The sequence below is a fragment of the Mirounga angustirostris genome, unplaced genomic scaffold, assembly GCF_029215605.1.
Source record: "Mirounga angustirostris isolate CCGP_5_RB_7025 unplaced genomic scaffold, mMirAng1.0.hap1 SCAF_10, whole genome shotgun sequence".
In the NCBI taxonomy this organism is placed as follows: Eukaryota; Metazoa; Chordata; class Mammalia; order Carnivora; family Phocidae; genus Mirounga; species Mirounga angustirostris.
In genome coordinates this window covers 127,408,058-127,430,118 of record NW_026991718.1, presented here as the reverse complement: position 1 = coordinate 127,430,118, position 22,061 = coordinate 127,408,058, and the positions used below count along the sequence as shown (strand labels likewise).

Sequence of the window (22,061 nt, the reverse complement as noted above, 5' to 3'; positions counted from 1 at the left end):
TTGTGGTGGGGGCAGGGGGCTCTTCTGGGCATGAGGTCCCACTTGGGGTAAAAGAGGGGCACCTAGTCCCCCGCACCCCTGCCTCAAGCACAGTATCAGTGAAGGGGGTCCCATGGTCAGATGGCCCCAGAATCTAGGACCCCAGAAATGAGGTGCTGTCGACCTGTGAGAGCCCTGCGGACAGAGCTCCCATGACCAGCCCAACCTCAGCCCAGAGTGAGCAAACTCACTGTTCTTTGCTCTGCTCTGAGCATCCGCCAGACTCCCTAGAATCCTAGAGGGTAGGAGGTTGGGACCGGAACAAGGTTGTATGTGCCTCCCCTGCCAGCCAAACAGGGCTGAGGAGGACTCATGGCCAGCTCTTCCCTCCACATCTGCGTCCAGCCTGTTCCCTTTTGCCCTCTTCCCTTGCCTACCCTACCACTGGACTCCGGCTGCTCGCCCCCCGCCTGCCCCCGAAGCCTTCAGAGCTGGCACCCAGCATCCCTCACGGGACTCACAGCTGGGAACTCGGCTCCAGCCCCCGTGACGCCAAACTCCCCGTCCATCTCATCATCACTTGGTTCTCCGATTCTAAGTTCCTGTTTCACAGAGGGAGGAACTGAGGTTCTAAGAGAGGGGGCAGGTTCCCAAGGTCACAGCCAAGGCAGTGGCAGGATTTAAACTCAGGTCTGTCTAATTCCAAAGCTCTTAACCCCCACGCGGTACAGATGCTGGCTTAGGTGGGCAAAGACAAGGCTTGGGGCACGAGCGTTCTATTTGGGAGGTGATCCCAGAAACACCAGTGGGGAATGAGGAAGTGAGACAGGAAGGGAGGTGAATAGGTCGCCTCTGTGGGCTCGGCATCCTGGAACCTCTGGGAGAAGGAGTAGAACATGCGTCTGCATTGTCCCAGCGCATCTACGCGCCCGTTCCCACCTCCCCTGGCTAGTGTCTCTCACGTCCGCCCCACACTCTGCAGCCTGAGTGACTCAGGATCGCAGCCCCAAGTGTGCCCTCCCAGGTGGACGCGGAGAGGACCCGGTACTGTGACCATCCCAGAGGCATCTTCCGTCCCTCTCTCTTCCCACGCTGCTTCTGACCCAAAAACAGAAGCCTGAGAAACCAGAGCTGGTACAGATGGGAAAACTGAGGACCAGAGGGTCCACCCCATGCCACGGGCTGCGCGGTGGGAGAGTGGCTGAATGGATCTCCCTTCTGGGCCGCCTGACTTCTGGAACAGTACTGGCCCTGGGTCACAGACGATGACCCGCAGGACGCGGCTGAGCTGCGTGACTATGGGCCGGCCCCTCCGCCTCTCAGAGCCTCAGTGTCCTCCGCTGAAGAAAGGGATCATTAAAACAATACAACAACAAAAAACTACCTCCCAAGATTTTTGTGGGGATTTGCTGGGACACTAGATCTAAAGGGCTTAGAACAGCACAGGGCAACTAGCAGGTGCTTACATAAATGTCGGTGTTTAGAGGAGGTCATGCCTGGCGCCCAGAAGGCGTGCGGTAAATGGGAGCCTTGTCATTAGAGTTGTGATCGTTGCTTAGGGCCCGAGCCCAGGCCGTCCCCCAACAGGGACACGATGCTGGCTGAGTGACCTCCCCAATTTCCTGGGTCCCCCAGCCTCTTGCTTAAGGCTGCTGAACTTGGGAGAAACAGAGGAGGAGGAGGAAGGGGCCGGGGCCTGGGCCAGGCCTGCTAGCGGTAACTGCGGGCAGTGACCCTGCCTGAGAGGCCCCTATCCACCCGTCCACCCATCCGCTGGAGCCGCCTGCCCATTCCACGCAGGGGACGCCTAGTCTTGCACAAGACAGGAAGAGGGAGGCCCGGGGTGGTGGCGGGTGACGCCAGGACCCCATGTCCACCCGCTGCAGACAGGATGGGCAAGGGAGGCCCCAGCCAGGCTTCCTGTGTGCTGAGTGCACTGGGTAGAAAGGAGAAGTGGTGTCCGGGGTCACAGGGAGATCCGGGCAGTGCCTTCTGCTCCCTGGCCCAACTGTTCCACCCGCTGTCCCTGATGTAGGGGCCCAGAGTTCAAATCCCACCTCTGCCATCTCCCAGCTGCGTGACTGTGGACAACGCAGCTCAGGGCCTCTGAGTCCAGGCCCTGCTGGAGAACAGGGAAGCCGTTCCTCCAAGCCTCCCAGCCCCTTGGGGGTATGTCATCACCATGCCCATTTGACTGATGAAGAACCCAAAGCCATAGGCTGTTTTCAAGCAGCATCTATTATACTTGAAGATTTAGGGGCACGATGGGGGAGGACAGCTCTGAGGACCCAGTGCATGCTGGAGACACAACGATGAAGCCAATGTGATCTCCTATCCACAGTCCTGGGCCCACAGCAGGCATTACTAATCAATTATGATTCTCCCTCCAAGGAGTCCAGAACCCTGCTCAAGATAGCTCTCCAGCCACTGTCCAATCAAGCACCTGCGACCCGAGTAAGGAAGGAGAGTATGTCTGCCTGCTCCAGCCCAGCACCAGGCTGGATCAGAGAAACACTCCCAAGAAAGAGGCTGCCTTCTGGCAAGCTACCTTCAGATAGGTCTCTAGAATCAGGAAACAAATCTACTCCTGCCTGCCCAGACTCTCAAGGCCCCCGCCTTGGGGACAAACCTGATCTGAAGAAGGCATCTCCCCAGCAGGGTTGCCAAGTGGTATATGAACAGCCCATAAGGCAGAAGCAGCATACTGGGGGGACCACAGTGGCAGAGTAACTAAGTAACTGAGAAGAGGCTGGGTCCAGGCTGGGGCGGGGAGGGAGCCAGGAGGGGGACAGGCCAGGTTCCCGGCACGCTGGGGGCTCCACCAGCAGCTCCAGGGAAAATCCAGTGACACAGAGCCCCACGGGGGGGGGGGGGGGGGATCGGGTGAAAGGAAAAATGAAACCGAATGCAGAGGGCTGGACCTCCCGCCAGCCCCTGACCATCCAGCTCTGCTTCACTGCCCCCATCCTGGTCCAAGACACCATCGCCGCTCACCTGGAAACCCGCAGTTGTTTCCAAGCCGCTCTCCCTGCTTCACCCTTGTCCCCACCACAACCTCCCCATGTGGCAGCCGGAGGGATCAAAAGTGTAACCCTGACCAAGTCACTCCCCTGATTCAACCCCCCCGGTGACCTCCCATCACATTTAGGATAAAATCCACATGACCGTGCCTGGCCCAGCCCTGGACATCTGGCTCCTGCCCCCGCCAACACCACCTCCTTCTTTTCCCATCACTCACCTCCCCAGAAATATAAACATCTTCCTGTTCCTAAAATGAGTCCACCCGGATTCCCACCTCTGGACCTTTGCTTGCTGTTCCCTCCACCTGTAAAGTTCCCCCCTCTTTTCCCTTGGTGGCCGCGTCTCAATTAGTCAGGTCTCCATAAATGCCACCTCCTCTCAGACCACCCCCCAGCCCCTGCCAGGGGGGTTCCCCTGTTACTCACCCCCCACTGGACCCCTCTGCTTATGTCTCTATAACATGTATCTGTGTCCGGAAGGACCTCCTTACTTGTACGTTTGTCTCTCTCTCTCTCTCACCGGAATGCCAGCCCCACAAGGGCAAGCATCATGTCCACCCTGGTCACCGCTATGTCCCTAGCACCTGGCACACAGTAGGTGCTCAATAGATGTTTGTTGAAAGAGACTGAGAGGAAACGGCTTCAGTCATGTAGGGGGTTCTCACTGGAATCTTCCGAGGCCATATTTGCAGTCCTTCCCCGGGAATGACAGGTCGGTCCCCCTCGGGTGCCAGGTCCCAGCCTGCGCACGCTGCTGGCGAGAATTCTGATATCAGTGGGAAAGATGATCGATTCGTGATGTCTGCCGCAGGGCAGGCAGGATGGTGGGGCGTCTGCAGGCATGTATGTCTGGTTTGTTCATTGCTGTCTCCACAACACCGGGACAAGGCCTGGCACACAGTGGGTGCTCAATAAATATTTGTTGAAGGTCAAATACATGGGTTCTTTATCTAATTGGCTACTCCCTTCAGGAAGAAAAACACCTTTAGCGCATTCAACCAACAACCTTCGGCCAGCCATTCAGTGAGGCCCACCATGTGCTAATCCTGAGAACAGGCAAGAGAGAGGTTCTGATCCTCTAGTTGGAAGGAAGAGGAGGAGGAAGCCCAGCTAATGAGGCTCGATCACAAGGTCACCCAGCTGGGTTCAGCTGACCAGAAAGTTCTTCAAGATCCCAGTCTGTCATGCCTCCCCAGGGCATCCCTAGCCCCCTCCCTGGGGTTCAGGGGATGAGGACAGGCAGCCTCTACTTCCCTTTTGGGGCATGCCACAGGGCTGTGGTTCAACGGAAGCAGGGCCCCTGCCCATCCCAGGCACCGGCCTCTGAGGGCCTCACCCTCCCCATTCCCAACCCAGCCTCTTCCCAGCTGATTATGGGGCGTTGGTCCCCCGTTCCTCTTTTCTCTGGGCAGGAGGAAGTGGGTGGGGCCGTGAGAAGATTCAGAGACTCAGTTTCCTCATCTGACAAGTGGGCTCAACTCCTGGCACCTTCAAAAGCTGGTCTTCAGAAGTGGTGGAGATTCAAAGAGACCATTCATGAAAGATGCTGAGCCAGGGCATGCCAGGTAGTCAGGTGAGAAGGCAGAGGCAGGCAGAGGTGCCTTGTGACCCCATCTCCCTGCTCAGACTTTCCCAAGGCTCTCCATTGCTCTCAGCATAAGACCAGGCTGCTCTCCCTCTGTGGAGCCTGTCCAGCCCAGCCCTCAGCCTTCCCTACTCCCCACTCACCCCTCACCTCACAGCTCCAGCTCCAGGGTCTTTTAGATTCACCTACTCCTCTGTTCTGTCCCATCATAGGGCCTTTGCACTTGCTGTGCCCAGTTGCTGGAACATTTGTTCCTTCCTTTCTCATCTACTTGGCCTCTATCACCCTTCAGTTCTCAGCTCGGCAGCTTCTAGGAAGTCTTTCTGACCTCCCCAATCACATCAGCCCTCCTGCCCATTGTAGGCCCTTGTCATTTTGTACTTCTCAGTCACAAATTGCCATTTCTGAGAGTGAATTGGCTAAAATCCATTCCCCATAGTGGACTATGAGCAGCTTGTCGGCAGGGATCATCACCTCCCCAGCACATGGCACAGAGTAGGTGCTTCATTCACATTTGCTGAATGAATGAATGATAAACACAGAATGAATAGCGCAATGGACACATCATGCCCCCAGACGCCCCCTCTCACATCCTGCTCTGGCCTTGGGCCCTGTGCCACCCCCAGCTGCCCAGACCCCCTCCCCCAGGATGGCTGCTTCAGCCACCCTGCTCCTTGTCCCCAAAGCACGACCTCCCTCTCCTCTCACAGCCTTATTTTCCTGGATGGAAACCAGAGACATGGACCTCGATCATGGGCTGAGTTCCCCTGAGCCTGGTATTCTAAGGATGGGTCTTGGGGTCACCCTGGAGAAGAGGTCAAGGCCAGGAAGCCCCATCCCCGATATCAACTAGAATAGCAGCCCCCCCTTAATTATGTTATACTCAGGGCAGTCACAACTTAGGTACTTTGACAGGAATTCAGTTATACATGCTCAGGAAAAAATAAAAAGACAGCCTCAGAGAGAAAAGAGCCGATTGATGGTGGATATGCCAGGAGGGGGAGGTATGGGTTAGCGGTTCCCCCACAGTCTGAGTCTGCTCAGATGCAATCCTGTTTCCACACCGTGGCCCCCAGAACACAAGCCAGGCCTTCCCTGGGCGGGACCCAACGCAGGAGGGATTGGTGGGCTGAATTTATGGAAACCGTACATCCGCCTCGGTTGGGGAGGGCTGTGTCCTTCCTGTGGAATCCCCAAGGGGAACTTGGCCGTGGTCGATTTCCACCTTACAAGCCAGCTTTAGAGCCTGCACTTGGGAGACGTGGGCCGCTGCACTGGGATCTTCTGTTGAACAATGGGTACCACCGCTCAGAAAAAAAGAAAAAAATTAAACCATCAGACAAGATGTCCCCACAGGAAGCACTGAAGGTGGCCTAAAAATTCCTACAGTCCATTCCTGCCCAGTATCACCTCCGGGCTCCTGAAGGCCCTGTTGCCCTCTGTTCTGGACAAGGTGGAGGTTCAGAGATCCTCTCCCCACTGCCTGGGACCCTCCCCTGCCCTGAGGTCCGGACAGCACCTTGGACCCCCAGCCAGGACTTACCTCCAGACCCAGACATAGTCTCCACGGCCATCTCTGGGAGGTTGTCTTGCCAAGACTGTCGCCAAGCACAGTGTTTTGTGCACCACCTGTGTGCCAGGCCCTGTGCTGAATAAGACTCTAGCTCCTTGCTAGAGCTCACCTTCAGGGTGGGCACACGACACTGAGCAAATGAACACATAAATAGAGGATGACAAGTGCGCAGCAGAAAAATGAATGAGGGCCAGGATGGAGAATGAGGGGAGGGCTGCAGTAGGGGCTGGTCTGGGAGGCCTCTCTGCAGAGCACAGGCCCAAGTGAGGAGAGGGGGCAGGTCATGGAAAGATCCAGAAGAACAGTGTTCCAAGCAGAGGGAACAACAAGAGCAAAGGTGGGGAAAGTGTGGGGGGAAATCGTGGGGTGTTGTTTAAGGAGTGAATGGCAGCACGGCCAGAAGGGAGGGTAGAGGGGCGAGGAGGAGAGGGGCCCATCCTGCAGGGTCCCCTGAGATGGGGAGGACTTGGCTTTCCTGGAGGCAGGTGGGAGCCACAGGAGGGCTCTGAGCAGGGCAGCAGTGTTAAATGACTGAGGCTCCAGCACGACCCCTCAGGAGGTGGTGAGGGCGGACGCAGGGAGGGATAAGGATGGCGGCAGAGGAGGGGAGGCAGGTCAGATTCTGACACGGTTGGAAGGTAAGGCTGATGGCGTTGGAGAGGGTAGAGTGGAAAACAGCTCCAGGGTCCGAGACCTGCTGGGTGGGTGGCAGCGCCATTCTCTGAGCCGGGGAGCGAAGTGGGGCATGGCTGGTTAACTGACACCCATGTCTCTGGAGGAGGAAGAAGCCGGGCTCAGGCAGTCCAGGAACAAGGGACCCCATGCGGCTGGCTCACCAGGCATGGGCAGGTGAAGGCAGGAGAGGGCTCCACCTCACCTCAAGGGCCATTTGTGAGGCCCAAGGAGGACCAGGCAGGGAGGAAGAGGAGAACCAGAGAGCTGGCATCTGGAGGCCTGGGAAGACAGTGCTCACCACCAAGAGAACAAGCCAGAGAAGGTTCGGCACATCCAGGCACATCCAGGCGCAGTCTAGAGGGAAAATGAATGTCAGCAAGGACTGGAACTGGTGGCCGGCCTGGCTGTGGCCCCGTCACCCTCAGAGCCATATTTCTTTGGGGGCAACCAGAGAGGCTGAGTCCTGATTGATCTAAGTCAGCCATGGGAACTCTTTTCTGGCTTAAAGGTGGACATGTGACTCCATTGTCACATTGTTACAGGGAAGTCTACTGGGACATTTAGGAAATATTGTCCTGCTTGATAAAAGAGTGAGATCCTGGATGAGAAAAATCTTTTTTCTGCCCACCCCCTTCCCTTCCTAATTAAAATGTGGTTACGTGGGATGTGACATCTGGTGCCACAGCAGCCCCCGGGGCCCATGAAGAAAAGAAAAGTGAAGAGATACCAACCTAGAACCCAGATAGTGGATCCCAGAACAGCCCCATATCCCGACTTCTTGTTCTAAGATTTAATTCAATGTCTTCACTGTTCCAGGCATGGAAGATGGCCTAATTGGGACAAAAGGAAACTGGGAATGAACCCTGAGACAGGGGAGAAAGTAGAGAGGGGGTGGGAATGAGGAGGCTGAAAAAGAGTCTTTTATTTATTCATTTTTAAGTTTTTATTTATTCATTTGACGGGGGGGGGACAGAGAGAGAGCACAAGCAGGGGGAGCTGCAGGCAGAGGCAGAGGGAGAAGCAGACTCCCCGCCGGGCAGGGAGCCCAATGCGGAGCTCGATCCGGGGACCCTGGAATCATGACCTGAGCCGAAGGCAGATGCTTAACCAACTGAGCCACCCAGGCACCCCTAAAAAGGAGTCTTTTAGAGAGGATTTCATTTGGGGCAGCAAACTCCTGGGGGAAAAAACAGTGTAACCTTACAGACTCTCAAATCTTCACCTAGAAGTCTAAGATGCCGTAGATAGTTACACCTAATGTACAGGTGGGGAAACTGAGGCCAGAGGCAGTCAGTAGTGGTCCAAGGCCACACAGCAGAGGCAGACTGGCTCATGCATCCAGCTGTGCTGATTACCTCCCACGAAGGTCCTTGGGCCTCTCTGAGCCTTGGCTGCTCATCTGCCAATAGGGATGTGAACAGCAGGTGGCCGTCCCAAGGTGTTGTGAGTCTCAAGGATCCCTGAGGCACTCAGCAAACTGGCTGAGAAGTGGTGAGCACTCAGAACCATCGAGGCACAGGGCCTGGGTGCATGGCAGGCTCCACAGGGGTGAGTTCCTGTGTCTGCAAACAGCGGATGCTCCATGAAGGGTGCGCCTCCTCTATGGGAGGCACACTGCCAATCCTGGGCATACCACTGACCCCTGTCATCTCCAAGAGGCCTCATCCACTCCCCAGCTCCTGGCTCCCCAGGCCCCATGTTCAGTGAGCCACTGTTAAGGAGCACCAACTCCCCACTGTGACCTCACTGCATTCCCTCCACCTCTGCTTGCATGCCTCTTGGGACAGGCAGCTCACTATTCCTCAGAGAGTCCAGGGGCTTCCCCTGACAAAATTCTTTGTCTCTCTGTGGCCCTAGGCAAGTGCCGAGGGCCTCTCCGGGCCTCCTTGTCCATGTGTGTAAAAGGGCATTTACGACAGTCCCGCCTCCCAGGCTGGTGGTGAGGATCCAGGAAGGCCCTAGCTGCAGCGTGTGGTCTACTGTCCCAGAGCAGCATGAAGTCTGGTGATTAGCCATTATTGCTCCCCGTGGCTGACCCACCTCCCGCCAGAGCCCTGGGTCTGTCAGGTTTGGGAGTCAAGGTGTCAGGAGTGTCCCTAGGTCCCGACCCAGGAGCTAGAGGAGAGGAAAGGAGTGCTGAGTCTCCCGGCCCACAGCCTAGCCCTGCGGCCCCTGGCTCCGACTCACACCCCACCCGGGGCCACCACCGTCTCTGAGGACCCATTGTTCCTTTCTGGCTCCACTCCAGGGTCCTGGCCCTGCCCAGGCTCCCACTTCTCTCTAGTTCCCCCACCATCCCCAGGGCTCAGGCCTCCCTACAAGAGGGTGCCAGGTGGGGCAGCAACTGAGCTATGGGAACGCAAGTTCGAATCCCTGCTCTGCCACATCCCATCTGTGTGACCTTAGGCACTTCACCTCCCTGTGCCTCGGTTTCCTCATTTGTGAAATGGGGTGACAGGACCTCACAGAGCTGTACTGAAGATTCTATGAGTTTGGGGATGGCAGAGTGGCCGGCATGTAGGAAGCCTCAGGGAACATTAGTCCCACTTCCTCTGCTCCCCCAGGCCTAGAGGACAGAGCCAGAAAGAGCAAATGCAGGGGTGGGGAGGGGGCCACTGGCCATGAAGCTGGGGTGCCATGAGCAGAGCACTGGATGAGGAGTCTAAGGCTCCGACCCTGCTGTGTGACCTCTGGCAGGCCGCAGACATCTCTGGGCCCCAGAATGAGGGAAAGAAGAGGCTGGGATCTTCCTCTCTCCATAGGAAGCGGGGGAAGGGGTGGGGGGCTTGGAGCCAAGTTTTCTTTTCATTTTTTTCTTTTTAGCACAAAGGGCTTGAATGAAAACCAGCTGCAGGGACAGAGAATCCTATTGTGAAGGCACCTGAGATTCCTGGGCAAGCGGAAGGGGCAGCATTCTGGGTGTTGGGCTGGGTAAACAGAAGCCAGGGTATCAGCCAGAGACAGGCAGGGGGCAGCTTGGTTGGGGATCTCCTACCCCTCCATCAGGGTGCTAGCCTGGGTGTCCAGGGCCCTCCCTCGGGCATCTCCTGCTCAGCCACAGTTTCTATGTGCAGACATGGGTAGACCGTCTTGCCCCTGTTTCCCCAACTGGAAAATGGGTACAATAACAGTACTTTCCCTCTAGGTAGGAGCAGGTATGTTGTTAGTCTCAGGGCAGGCTCCTCTGTCAGACAGTCTTGGGTCTGAGAGTGGCTCTGCCACTCACTTGTTGTGCGACTTGGAGTAAGCCAATTTAACCTCTCTGTGCCTCAGTTTCCCCAGCTGGGAGACAGAAACATTAACAATACTAGCCTGCTGGGCAGATGAACCGAAATGACTCAACATGGAGCCTGGAGCATGGCAAATAGTAACAGTTATTACTGTTGTTTTTCTTCTTATTGTCACATGAGCTGGACCTGCTGAGGCCCCCCCAGAAGAAAGAAAGCCCTCTTTCTTCTGAGTACTCATTCATCTCAACAATTCCATCATGTATTTCCTGGGCACCTACTATGGGCGAGTCTTGGTGAAGCCAACATTCTGGGAGAAGAAAGATGTTAAAGTCAGGACTTGCATGTGAAAGGCTTGCACATAATACAGGTGCTCAGCAATACCATCCACCCAAAACCTGGCCTCCCGTGGCTGCTCCGCGCTGGATTCTTGCTGGGCTCTGGGGACGCAGCCCTCATCTGGGTGAGGGTGGGAGACTGGCACGTGGAAGAGGCAGCAGCCTGTGATGGAGGGTGCCCCAGGCAGCCTCAAGAGCCAGAGGAGGTCAAGGTGGGCTTCCTGTAGGAAGCGGTTACGAATAACAATATGTATTGAGTATTATTATGTGCCAGGCACTGTTCTTTTCACAACAACCCTTTGCAGGAGGTTTTCTTCTCACACTCTCATTCTGTGGGTAAGAGTCTGAGACCAGAGAGGTCAAGTAGCCTGCCTGAGGTCACACAGCAAAGACATGATGGAGCCGAAATTCAAACCCCATAGTCTGAGTCCCTGCACTGCTCCCCAGACAGTGCTCTCCAACCTCCACAGGCTTCTGACCTGTTGTCCCCCCTGCCCATCTCCCCTGGCAGAAATCATTTGAGGCCTCATCCTCCTACCCTCCGGGGGTCCTGAAGGCCAGAGCCCTTCACAAAGGGAGGAAGGGATGGGAGTAGTCGACAGGTGTCACGAGCACAAACTCCTCAGAGACAGAGCCTGGCCCTTGTCATCCAAGTAAACAGAAGGAGGGGACAGACATTTTCCTGCTCACTTGATTCTCATAATAACTCCCAATGAGGTCAGCACTGGGTAATCCTCATTTCCAGAGGGGAAGCTTGAGGCAAGGAGGCTCGGAGGCCCGTGTGATTCCAGACCCTGCTGAAGACACGAAGGGGGCAGCCGCCAAAGTGACTCCCGGAGCCTCAGTTTGACCCTTCGTGAAATGGGGATGACCCAGGACCCACCTCTCGGGACTTCGGGGAGGAGCAAGGTGCAAGCGGACCTGCTCCCCAGGGGCCTGGCTGGCCATTCTCACCGCCACTATTATTACTATGGTGCTGCCACGCCCCAGCAGGCCTGTGAACCCACGTACCTGCAGTTCTTCCTGTAACGAAACCCGCCTGCCCGCGAGACCTCAGCGAGGGGCCCTGATAGCTCACTTAATTAATTATAATCTTTGGGGAAAGGAGAACACCCCCTCGAGCTGCTGGAGAAGCCACTGGCGTGGCTGCAGCCTGTGGGGGGTAACCTGACGCCCCTCGGCCAACCCGGCCCCTAGGTCTTTGTCTCGGTCCTGCCCAGATTACTCTATTTTTCCAACCCCAAACCAGGGCTGGCATGAACTCAATGCTCGGCATTGTCCTGGGACCAGGCCCTCCCAGGGCCTCCAGGGCCAGGCCTCATCCTTCCCCCAGCTGGGGATCCAGCCCCCAGGAGGCGTCTCGGGAAATCAGAAACCCAGCAGGGCCAGCTGGGGCAGCCTTCCGTGTGCCGGGTCCTAGGCTTCTTGCCTATCACCTCATCAAACCTTTACCACTTCGCTGCAGGGAGGGGCTCGCTGTGTGCCCATTTTCCAGAGGGAGAGACTGAGGCCCGGGGAGTCAGATGCCCACCCTGGTTGATGTAGGTAGAATTGGCAGAGCCCAGGCCAGGCTGAATCAGGATACCCCCCCAGAACCGGGTCTGGGTACCCCGGACCTGTAGCTGGAACCACGCATCAGGGGATTTCTAGGGCAGTTATGTCCCCTCAGCGGGAGGTCCTCTGGGGATCTTCACAGGGTAGAGATGGAAGAAAGCTGGATCATGAGGCAGAAGGCATCACGGCTAAGGGCTCAGATTTCCATAGCAGCTGCTCCGGGTTCAAGTCCAGCTCTGGGCCCTGCCTTGCACAAAGCCTTGCTCCTCTCTGAACCCCTCTCTGAAGCTATAAAACTCGGTGGGGAGGGGAATCAGGCCATCAGCTGGGTGAAACACTTAGCAGGTACTAAGTGCTCCATTAATAGGAGCTTACAAACCAGAGCTTGAAAATGGCAAAAGTTATTGGCAGGCACGCAGCAGCTGGGAAAAGAGAACCCAGACAGCAGGAGAGCCCTCCTGCCCCGTGTCACCCACATCCGGGGCCAGAGCTGAACACTGAGCAGCACCATGGGCTACCATGGATGCCCACCCACCACTCCAGGTGGGGCAAACTGGTGACACGCTCTCCTTTGCTCCCTCTAGATCACCACCTTCCCCAGCCTAATCTGTGCCTCGGAGGCTGACCTGGAGGGATGCCACCAACGCTGGGCTTCCTGTGGGGTTCCCTGAATGGAGGAGATGGGAGGGCTGGGGGAGCCTGACAGCCCCCTCCGTGCTGTGCCCCCAGCCCCCAGGCTGGAGCTGTCCTTCCTGAAGTTCTCAACTCCTGCCAGGGGGGCCTCTCCCTGCACCCCATCCCTGCAAACATCTGCTCCCCACTGATGCCGGCCCCACTCTGCACCTTTCCGTTGTTGGTTCCCTTAACCCTGCCCACACCTTCGAAAAGTCACTTTATTCAATTTTCCCTGAGGTATCTGGTTTGAGAGGTCTGTTTCCTGCCACACCCCGACGACTACAGATCCGAAATCAATAAGGTAAAATGTTAGGATTTGACTAAGCGGCTGATAGGGACCTGAGGCTCCTTATAACCATCTCCTGTGACGTTCCAGGTGGTTGTGGGCCTTCCTAAAAGAAGAATGAGCAGGGAAACCTGGGTGGCTCAGTCATTAGGCGTCTGCCTTCGGCTCAGGTCATGATCCCAGGGTCCTGGGATCAAGCCCCACATCGGGCTCTCGGCTCAGCGGGAAGCCTGCTTCTCCCTCTCCCACTCCCCCTCCTTGTGTTCCCTCTCTCGCTGTGTCTCTCTCTGTCAGATAAATGAATAAAATCTTTAAAAAAAAAAAAAAGAAGAAGAAGAATGAGCAGAGGAGACAAAGCAGGTTCGGCAGCCCGCCAGGAGGCTCAACCAGGATCCTGGGTGAGGGCCCTGAGGCCGGTGGAGGTCAAGGGGTCCATCCCCCAGTCTGGCCACTTCTCCCTCCTGGGTCCCTTCCTACCTTTCCCCTTGGCTCAGCACCTCCCTGCAGGAAATGGGAACCACATGCAGGAGATCATTGCAGAGGGGCCCCCAGGCAGGACCACTGCACCCCCACAAGGAAGGTTCTGGCTCCTACTCAGGTCCCAGCCAGAGAACGGGCAACACTGAGGAAATTTGGCTCCAATGGGACCTCACAGTAGGCGGGGGCTGGGGGGGTGGGGACACCCTGGAGAACATCCACTCCCCCGGGTTCCCTTCTATTCCAACCTCATTTCCCCCATCTGATCAGGCTCCTGCCCAGCCCTTCTTGCAGAGAAGAGTTTGGGGGGGTTTCTGTTGTTGTTTTGGGGGTTTCGTGGTTTTTTTTACATCTACATACACGATTACTCAATCTGTAACTTGTCACACATGCCTAAATGGAATCATTTTGTGTGCACTGTTTTCATTTGGCATCTGGCCTTCTTTTTTCTCTTTTCCTTTCTGCAAAAGCCTTCTCTCTCCCTGTGTTGACAGTTGAGAATGGGTTTTTACATATTTTTCTGTAAGCATGAAAATCCCATACAGACTATGCCTGGACAAGGGATCTCTTTATCTGTCATTTCTTTTACAAATCAGGACCACATTGTACACCCTTTCCAGCATCTTGCTTTTCTCTGTAAGAATCTCCGCACAAACAGGAATTCTCCTTGATTGTTCACAGCAGCAGTATTCACAATTGCCAAAAGGTGCAAACAACCTAAATGCCCATCAACAGGTGAATGGATAAACATAATGTGGCCTATCCACACAATAGAACATTATTTGGCCATAAAAAGGAATGAAGTACTGACTAATACATGCTAATTAAAAGAAGCCAGACCGGAAAGGTCCTATATTGTATGATCCCATTTATAGGAAATATGCAAAATAGATAAACCCAATAGACACAGGAAGCAGACTAGTGGGGGGGGGGGGCGGCCCTGGGGCAGCCGGGTGAGGAGTGGCATGTTTAGTGGGTCCAGGGTCTGTTTAGAGGTTGATGAAAATGTTTTGGAACTAAATAGAGGTGGTGGTTACACTGCAAATGTACTCATATCACCAAATTGCCCACTTTAAAATGGTTAACTACTTAATGATTAATTAAAATGGTTACTTTTTCATTATGTGAATTTCACTTCAATTTTTAAAACTATGAAAAATATAAATGTATATATTGTCCTTTTTAAAACAAAGGTAGAAGACTATGTACACTGTACTCTACTTTGAACTCTTTCAACTAAAAATAAATCCTAGAGAAAAAGATGCCTCTGTAATAAAGATTGTTTAAAAACATACAAAGAAGCTGAGCCACACAAGTCACCTGGGAAAACTGTGAACCATTCTTTTTAATAGCTGCATAATAGTCCATGCTATGGACAGACCAGAATGGTGTCACCCATTTCCCCAAAATGATGCATGGTGAGTTTTCATTTTGGCTTTTTTTTGGGTGGGGGTGAGGAGGGGGGAGTCTCTTTTCACATGTAGGCACTAGGCAATTTACAAACAGGGTTTTATTTTGCCCTCACTCAACCCCATATTTTCTCCCATTTTTCAGATGGGAAAACCAAGGCCCAGAGAGGAAAAGGTCAGGAAGTGACTGAGCCAGAACGCCAAAGCCAGGCCTATCTGACCCCAGAGCCACATAGTCCTGGGCCCACTCCTTGCTGGGAACACAGCAGGGAGGCACAGTGACCAAGGCACCTGCCCTGGGGGAGCTGACATTTTAGTGGGAGACACAGACAGGAAATAAGATGAATCAGGAACCTATGAGGCCTATTCCGGGGAGTCAAGATTACAGGGAGAAATAAAGGCAGGAAGGGAGAAAAGGGGTGGCAGGGAGATTAGATTTTTTAAATAGAGCAGTCAGGGAGGGCCTCCTGGGAAAGGGACATTTGGGCAAAGATCCAAAAGAGGTGAGGGAGGGAGTCCTGTAGCTATCATCCATTTGGGAGAACAGTGTTAAGAGCAGAGGGAACAGCAAGGGCAAAGACCCAGAGGCAGGGAGCTACAAGGAGCTGGGTGTTGCCAGGGCAGGAAGGGAAAGAGGCAAGGTCAGACCACAGAGGGCTTGTAGCCCAGCCACCTCTGAGTAACAGGAGGCCAAGGAAGGGTTTGGAGCATCAGACTGGGGACTAGATTTCGGTTTTGAAAAGCTCCCTCTGGCTCTCCAGGAAGGGTGGGGGAAGAGGAGAGCAGTCGATGGGGGCCCAGGCAGGGAGAGAAGCTGTCTGATGGTGGAGGGCTGGTCTGGGGGACAGGGAGAGGCCCTGCCCACCTCCCCTCCACTATGTACCCCTGAATTTAGTCCCTCTTGGAGGAAGCCAACTCTCAACCTCCACAAAGTACCAAGACGGGAAGGAGAACTTTGCTGATTCACAGGCCTGGGCTTCCCAACTTCCCTCCAGGGGAAACCTAAGCTCAGATAATGGGGTAGGGAGCCTCATGGAGGCTGAGAGCAAATAAATAAAGTAATACAATGGTGATAAATGATAAAAAATTGGTTAACAAGTGACCTGACTTGGGGGGTATCATCAGGGAAGGCTTCCTGAAAGAGGTGGTGTTTGAGCCAGAATCAGAATCAGAAGTAGGAATTCAATCAGGCCAAGGACAGAAGGAAGAACATCTCCAACAGAAGGAACAGCACCTGTCAAAGCCCTGAGACTAGAGGCAGCCTAGTGAGTTCGAGTCTCTAAGAGGAGGCCTGGCCAGGCAGAAAGGGCCCTGTGTGCCAAGCCCAGGGCAGACAGTGGCCTAAGCCAGGAACACACCCATTCCAGGCCCACACATGGTCAGCTTCTGGCAAGAACTGTTTCTGCTGCCAGGGAGGTTGCAGCGGTGAAGTTCCCCCACCCATAAACTTCTCTGAGCTTCACCGCAAGCCAATAAAATAATAAGCATATTTGGAAGAGAAATAAAGGAAGTCCCAGAAATTGTTAACACTCTTTGTAGAGACAAGGAAATCAGGGCACAGAGAGCAGAGAGGTTATAACTTTGAGGAGTCATGCCGCGAGAAGGTTGCTGAGAGCTTCCAGCCTCCCCGGCTCACTTCCCGCTCTCACGGCACCAACTTTGTCACACTTGGAGGGGTCCTCATGGGGTAGATGGCAGCTACAGAGGCTGAAAAGTGTCCTGCAGCTGGAGCCAGCCCAGGGCCCATGGAGGTGAGGGCAGGGGATGAGAGGGGAGGACGGACAGACAGAGGAGAGACAGACAGAGAGGGATGGAGAAACAAGAGGGACAGAGAAGAGAAAGAGACAGAGATGGAGGAGAGAGAGACAAAGAGAGGGACAAGAGCGGGAGGGACACACAGCAGGGCCTGGTCCGGGGCAGGCGGCTCCCAGAGCCCCTGACTCTTGAGCTCTCCATTGCTGGAATTTTAAGAACTGTGCAAAGACTCCAATGTCTGACTTTAAAGCACTAGCGCTCACTCATTCACCAAGCACTCACTGAGCACCTACTGTATACTGCACACCAACACTGTTCCAGGCCCTGGGGCACAGCCCCCAGACCCAGCTGGCCCTCCTGGGACTGACACCCTGAGCGAACAGGGGCAGTTGCCCAGTGAGCAGACCCATGAACGTGTTTCTTCAAATAGTGATAGAGGGCTTGGCGGCTGAAGACAGGGAGCTTGCACGCAGGTGTGGCAGAAGGCCCACTCCTGCAGGTGGGCAGGCAGGTTGCTGGGGGTCGGGCCGACCCCACGAGAGGAGGGGAGAAACTGCCTGCTTGGGGAGGGTACAGCAGTCAAAGAGCAGGAGACCTTCATGGGGCAGCAAGGAGGCCAGTGCCTTGGAACCGAGGCAGGGACGAGGCTAGGGGCAGGTGAGCTCAGGAGGTGATGGGGTCTGTCATGCCGGGCCTTGTAGGCCTCTCAGTGGGGGGCATGGTCTGACTTCGTTCTAAGGGCTCCTCTGGCTGTGTGTGGAGAACTGGCAGGGGGGCTCTGGGTGGAAGCCAGGGAGCCCAGGGAGGAGGTGACCCAGTGGTCAGGGGAGGAGACAATGGGGCTGGACCAGGGGGGGTGGGAGATGGGAAGGAGCCCAGAAGCTCTGCTCTGGAGACAGTGAGGGGTCTTCAGGTGGGACCAGCGCCCACTTTTAAGACCTTCATTCTCAAGCACTCCATGAACCCCGCCCCCATCTTTCTGACCCAATGAGCTGTGCCCCCGGCCCCTCTGTAGCCCAGACTCCAGAGACCTCACACATTCTCAATGGCCCTGAAACGAGACTTCCCAAATTTGGATGCTTCCTTCTGCTGAAAAGTCTGCAGGGGGAAAGGAACAGAGGAGGGAAGGGGAGGGGAGGGGAGGGAAAAGAAGGGGGTGAGGACGAGGCACCTTCCCCTAGCCACAGACTCAGGCACCCACCCCACACTCACCTTCCTAAAACCACAGCATGATGCGTAAAAGAAAGGCACTCCGCAGGAGGCGTTCATGCACACTAGGGTGGTGGTCACTTTGCAATAGATAAGTGTATCAACTCAACAGGTCATACACCTTAAATATCACAATGTTATATGCCGATTATATCTCAAGAGAGCTGGAAAAGACAAAGAAAACCAACCACTCCACGGTGGACAAGGGCCCCAGGGTCCATTGCCTCTTTAGGAAACTTTGGGAGTCAGTGATTCATTCTGACCAGAAATGATAATAATATCCGTCACTGCTCCTGTGTACCAGCAACATGCCAAAGGCTTCCCAGATATTATTTCTATTTTTATAAATTGTCATTGTGTATTTGGATTACAAAATTAAGAGACTCATTGTAAAAAAAAAGAGAGAGAGAGAGGAGGGGAGAGGGATGTTGAAAAGGGAAGGAGAGGAACTCTAACATTGCAGAAACATGTAACTCAGGCTTTTTCAGTCACGCTGGCCTTCTCTTTGCCCCTTGAACACTCCAGGCCCACGGCTGCCTCAGGGCCTTTGCACTTGCTGTTCCTTCTGCCTGGAATGCTCTTACCTCAGAGAGCCAGCCCCACGGCTCCCTCCCTGCTCACAGAGACGCCTTCCCTGACCAAGGAGCAGCCCCTCCATCATGCCCGTGATTGTTCTTCACAGAACTTCGTGCTCCCTGACACCGTACTGGTCTACAGTCTGTCGGGCACCACTAGATTGTCAGCTCTGTGATGGCAGGCATTTTCATCTGCTTTGTTCGCCACTGTATCCTCAGTGTTCTGAACAACTCCTGGCACACAGTAGGTATTCAGTAGTGAATGAATAAATGAATAAGTGCCAGCATGAATAAAATGTCTTCTCAGCTAGACCAGGGGGCCGCAGCTGGGGTCTTCCACGTGTCTGGCATACAGCAGCTATGTGCAGAATGAACGGGTGGATGGGGGCGCATAGGAACCAAGAGGTACGGAAGCAAAGGAAGAAAGAGGGGGAACTCTGTATGCAGGAGTCCTGAGTGCCTGTCCTGTCCTCAGCCCACCCCATATATGAGCTCCCTTCACCCTCATAACAACACCGTGAGGTAGGATTTGAGCCCATTTTCCAAAGGAGGACACGGAGGCTGAGGGAAGAGAAATGTTTTTTCCCAGGCCCCACAGCCAGGAAGGGGCAGGGCTGGCATTGAAAATCAGTCCTGTCTGCCTCCAAAGGCAGGCCTCCAAGCTGAGTGCGCCTGGCCCCTTCATGCCGTCCACAGCGGCTGAGCACCTACTGTGGGCCAGGCACGGGGCTGAACCAGCCGGTGGGAATGTGAGCTCAGGGCTGCCAGGTTTTCAACCCTTGTAAGATAGGCTGGGCGTCCACGTGTTCATAGGAAACCTCTTGCTCTTCAATGCTAGAACCAAATCAAAATTTGATGTCTAGAAGACACTGTGCAAGCTAAAGAAAGCATATCTGAGGGCTCCTAGTTTGAGACCCTTGGTCTAGGCTTGGGATTTCAGGAACATGGACATCATTGAGGGTGGTGCAGGCAAAGAAGACTTCCTGGAGGAGGTGAAACCAGGCTGCTTTGGGCCTGAGGAGGCTGAGGCGGGCCTGAGAGGAGGGGCCAGGCTTGCGCTGCCCCAGGCCACACTGGGGGTCAGGGCAGGCTGCTGTCCAGGACTCCCTGAAGAGGCCCAGCAGGTGAGACCAGACTGACACCAGGAACACCTCAGGGGCTGCCTGCCCGCTCTCTGCACCCATGCTTCCTTTCCACCCTCCTTTGCCCCTCTGGGATCTGAGCTGCCTAGGGCATGTTTCCCAGAAGACTCTGTCCCTGCGAATTTCCCATGCGGCCAGCTGGAAGGAGGTACTGAGAATGGCCCAACACGGTGGCCGGGGAAACTGGTAAGGGCAAATGCCCGAGCTCTTTCATCTGTCGGTCATTAGAGACAACAGAACCTCAAGCAGAAGATGTCTGAGATCCAAAACACAAATGTACTGGCTTCCAAGGAAATCATGACATTTAAGTGAGGTATCTTCAAAATGTAGTACTATGTCAGCAAGTCAGCTGCAAGGTAACATTTGGGGTTTTTTTCTTTCTTATTTTTTCAATTGTGTCTAAGTTTTATTAATGATGTAGGTGCGTTTAATGTTTGATATGACTGAAGGTGGTTTTGAAACTTACTTCATCACTTACTGGCTGGGAGACTTTGGGCAATATGCTTACCTTCTCTGTGCCTTTATGTGCTAATCGGTAAAATGGGGTTGAGGGGAGTAACCAGGACCCAGGGCCATCATGCAGTGTAAAGATGATGCCCATTAAACAGACAGAACTCAACCATCATGAGCACTCAGTAAGTGGTAGCTATAATTATGGTTATCAATATGGTGACACACCACTATTTCAAATCACATTATAAAACATAACAGATCCTGGAGACATCAGGATGAACTCATGTTTGGCTAAATACAGATACAGGTGGATACATATAAAAATATTTATAGACCGGTGTATATACGTGGGTTAATATGCACACGTAAGTTTCTTCGCTCTGTCAGCTGAGAAGGCCTAAAAGAAATGCCACCCCACTAACCATGGGCACACCCGACACCAGAGCTTGGTTTCTAATACCATTCTCCCATAGAAGGAGCCACTGCTCCCCGTGGAGAAATGGCTGATTCTAAGACTGGCGTAGGAAACATACAAGATGAGCCTGGAGCATCCTGTGGTGCCAGAGATAAGAAAGTGCTCAAAACAAAAGCCAAACAAAATATTAACCAAAAACACCAACATTGACGAGGGCACTCCAAGGGGCAACTGAAAGAGCTCCCAGTGGTCAAAGCTGGAACAAGCCGAGCAACAAAATACAGTAGTGTTGAATTATAACCCAATGTATAAATAAAATAAATATCCTTGAGTCCCTACTGATACAAGCAAAACTGAATCACAGAGTGACTTCCTTCCAAAGAGGATACTATGAAAAGGGGAAAACAGAGTAACTTTTACCGTGGAGGAAACTAACAAACACTACCTGAACCAGGCGACCAAGGTCAACACCCACAGTGATACATCATGTTGATAGGACGTACCCTTGATACGATATGATAAAAATGGCACTTTCCTCCTGAGAACTTCCTCCCCTGACCATAAGAAAAACATCAAAGTGGGCGCCTGGGTGGCTCAGATGGTTAAGCGTCTGCCTTCGGCTCAGGTCATGATCCCAGGGTCCTGGGATCGAGCCCCGCATCGGGCTCCCTGCTCCTTGGGAGCCTGCTTCTCCCTCTGCCTCTCTCTCTCTGTCTCTCATGAATAAATAAATAAAATCTTAATAAATAAATAAATAAATAAATAAAATTAAAAAAAAAAAAACATCAAAGTATTCCAATAGAGCAGCAGCTTACCAAAAACCTGACCAGCGCTCCTCAAAACTGTCAAGGTCACGGAAAACAAGGCAAGTCTGAGAAACTGTCACAGCCAAGAGGAGGCTAAAGGAACATGATAACTAAATGCAATGCGGAATCTTGAGTGGGATCCTGTACCAGACAAAGGATGTCAGTAAAACCTGAGGAGATGTGAATAAACTGCGGACTTTGTTCACTGTAACGCCTCGACACTGATGCATTAATTGTAACAAACGCACTGCACTAAGGCGAAGGCGTTAGCCATGGGAGACACTGGGTGTAGGGTGCTATCTTCTCCATTTTTCTGCAAATCTAAAACTGTTCTAAAAAATAAAGTCTACTCGGGCGCCTGGGTGGCTCAGTTGGTTGAGCGACTGCCTTCGGCTCAGGTCACGATCCTGGAGTCCCAGGATCGAGTCCCGCGTCGGGCTCCCTGCTCAGCAGGGGGTCTGCTTCTCCCTCTGACCTCCCCCCCTCATGTGCTCTCTCTCTCTCCCTCTCTCTCTCACTCTCTCAAATAAATGAATAAATAAAATCTTTTAAAAAATAAATAAATAAAAATTAAAAAATAAATACATAAAGTCTACTCTTCGAAACTCATTTCTTTTTCCAGTGTGCCTTTTCCGCCCCATACTCTTCAAGTCCGTGGAATGGCTTTCTCCGCACCTGGCTGCCACCTCTTCAGCATCAGCACCTTCATTGTGCGGCCGTCCATTCTGAGTCCCTGACCTCAGGTTTCCAGGTCACAGCGTGCTCATCTGCAGGCTGATGGGAAGTGGCGCTCTGTGAAAATCGTTGTGTGTGGAAATTGTGTCTTGAGCCAAAGGGTCTATTCTCCTGACATGGGAGTAGTTCCTGGGTTATTCATCCTGTAGACGCCTGTTGTTTACGTCAATAGC

The 22,061-nt window shown here is 53.7% G+C and overlaps 1 long non-coding RNA gene across 1 annotated transcript in view; it reads right to left on the bottom strand.

The window, feature by feature from the left end:
* LOC129046144 (uncharacterized) overlaps positions 1-22,061 on the bottom strand; it is a 129,448-nt gene that overhangs the window by 69,724 nt on the left and 37,663 nt on the right. The window contains exons 5-6 of the long non-coding RNA XR_010405924.1: positions 7,564-7,662; positions 3,491-7,186 (exon numbers count right to left, since the gene is read on the bottom strand). This is a non-coding gene — a long non-coding RNA (uncharacterized LOC129046144). The remainder of the gene's footprint in view (positions 1-3,490; positions 7,187-7,563; positions 7,663-22,061) is intronic.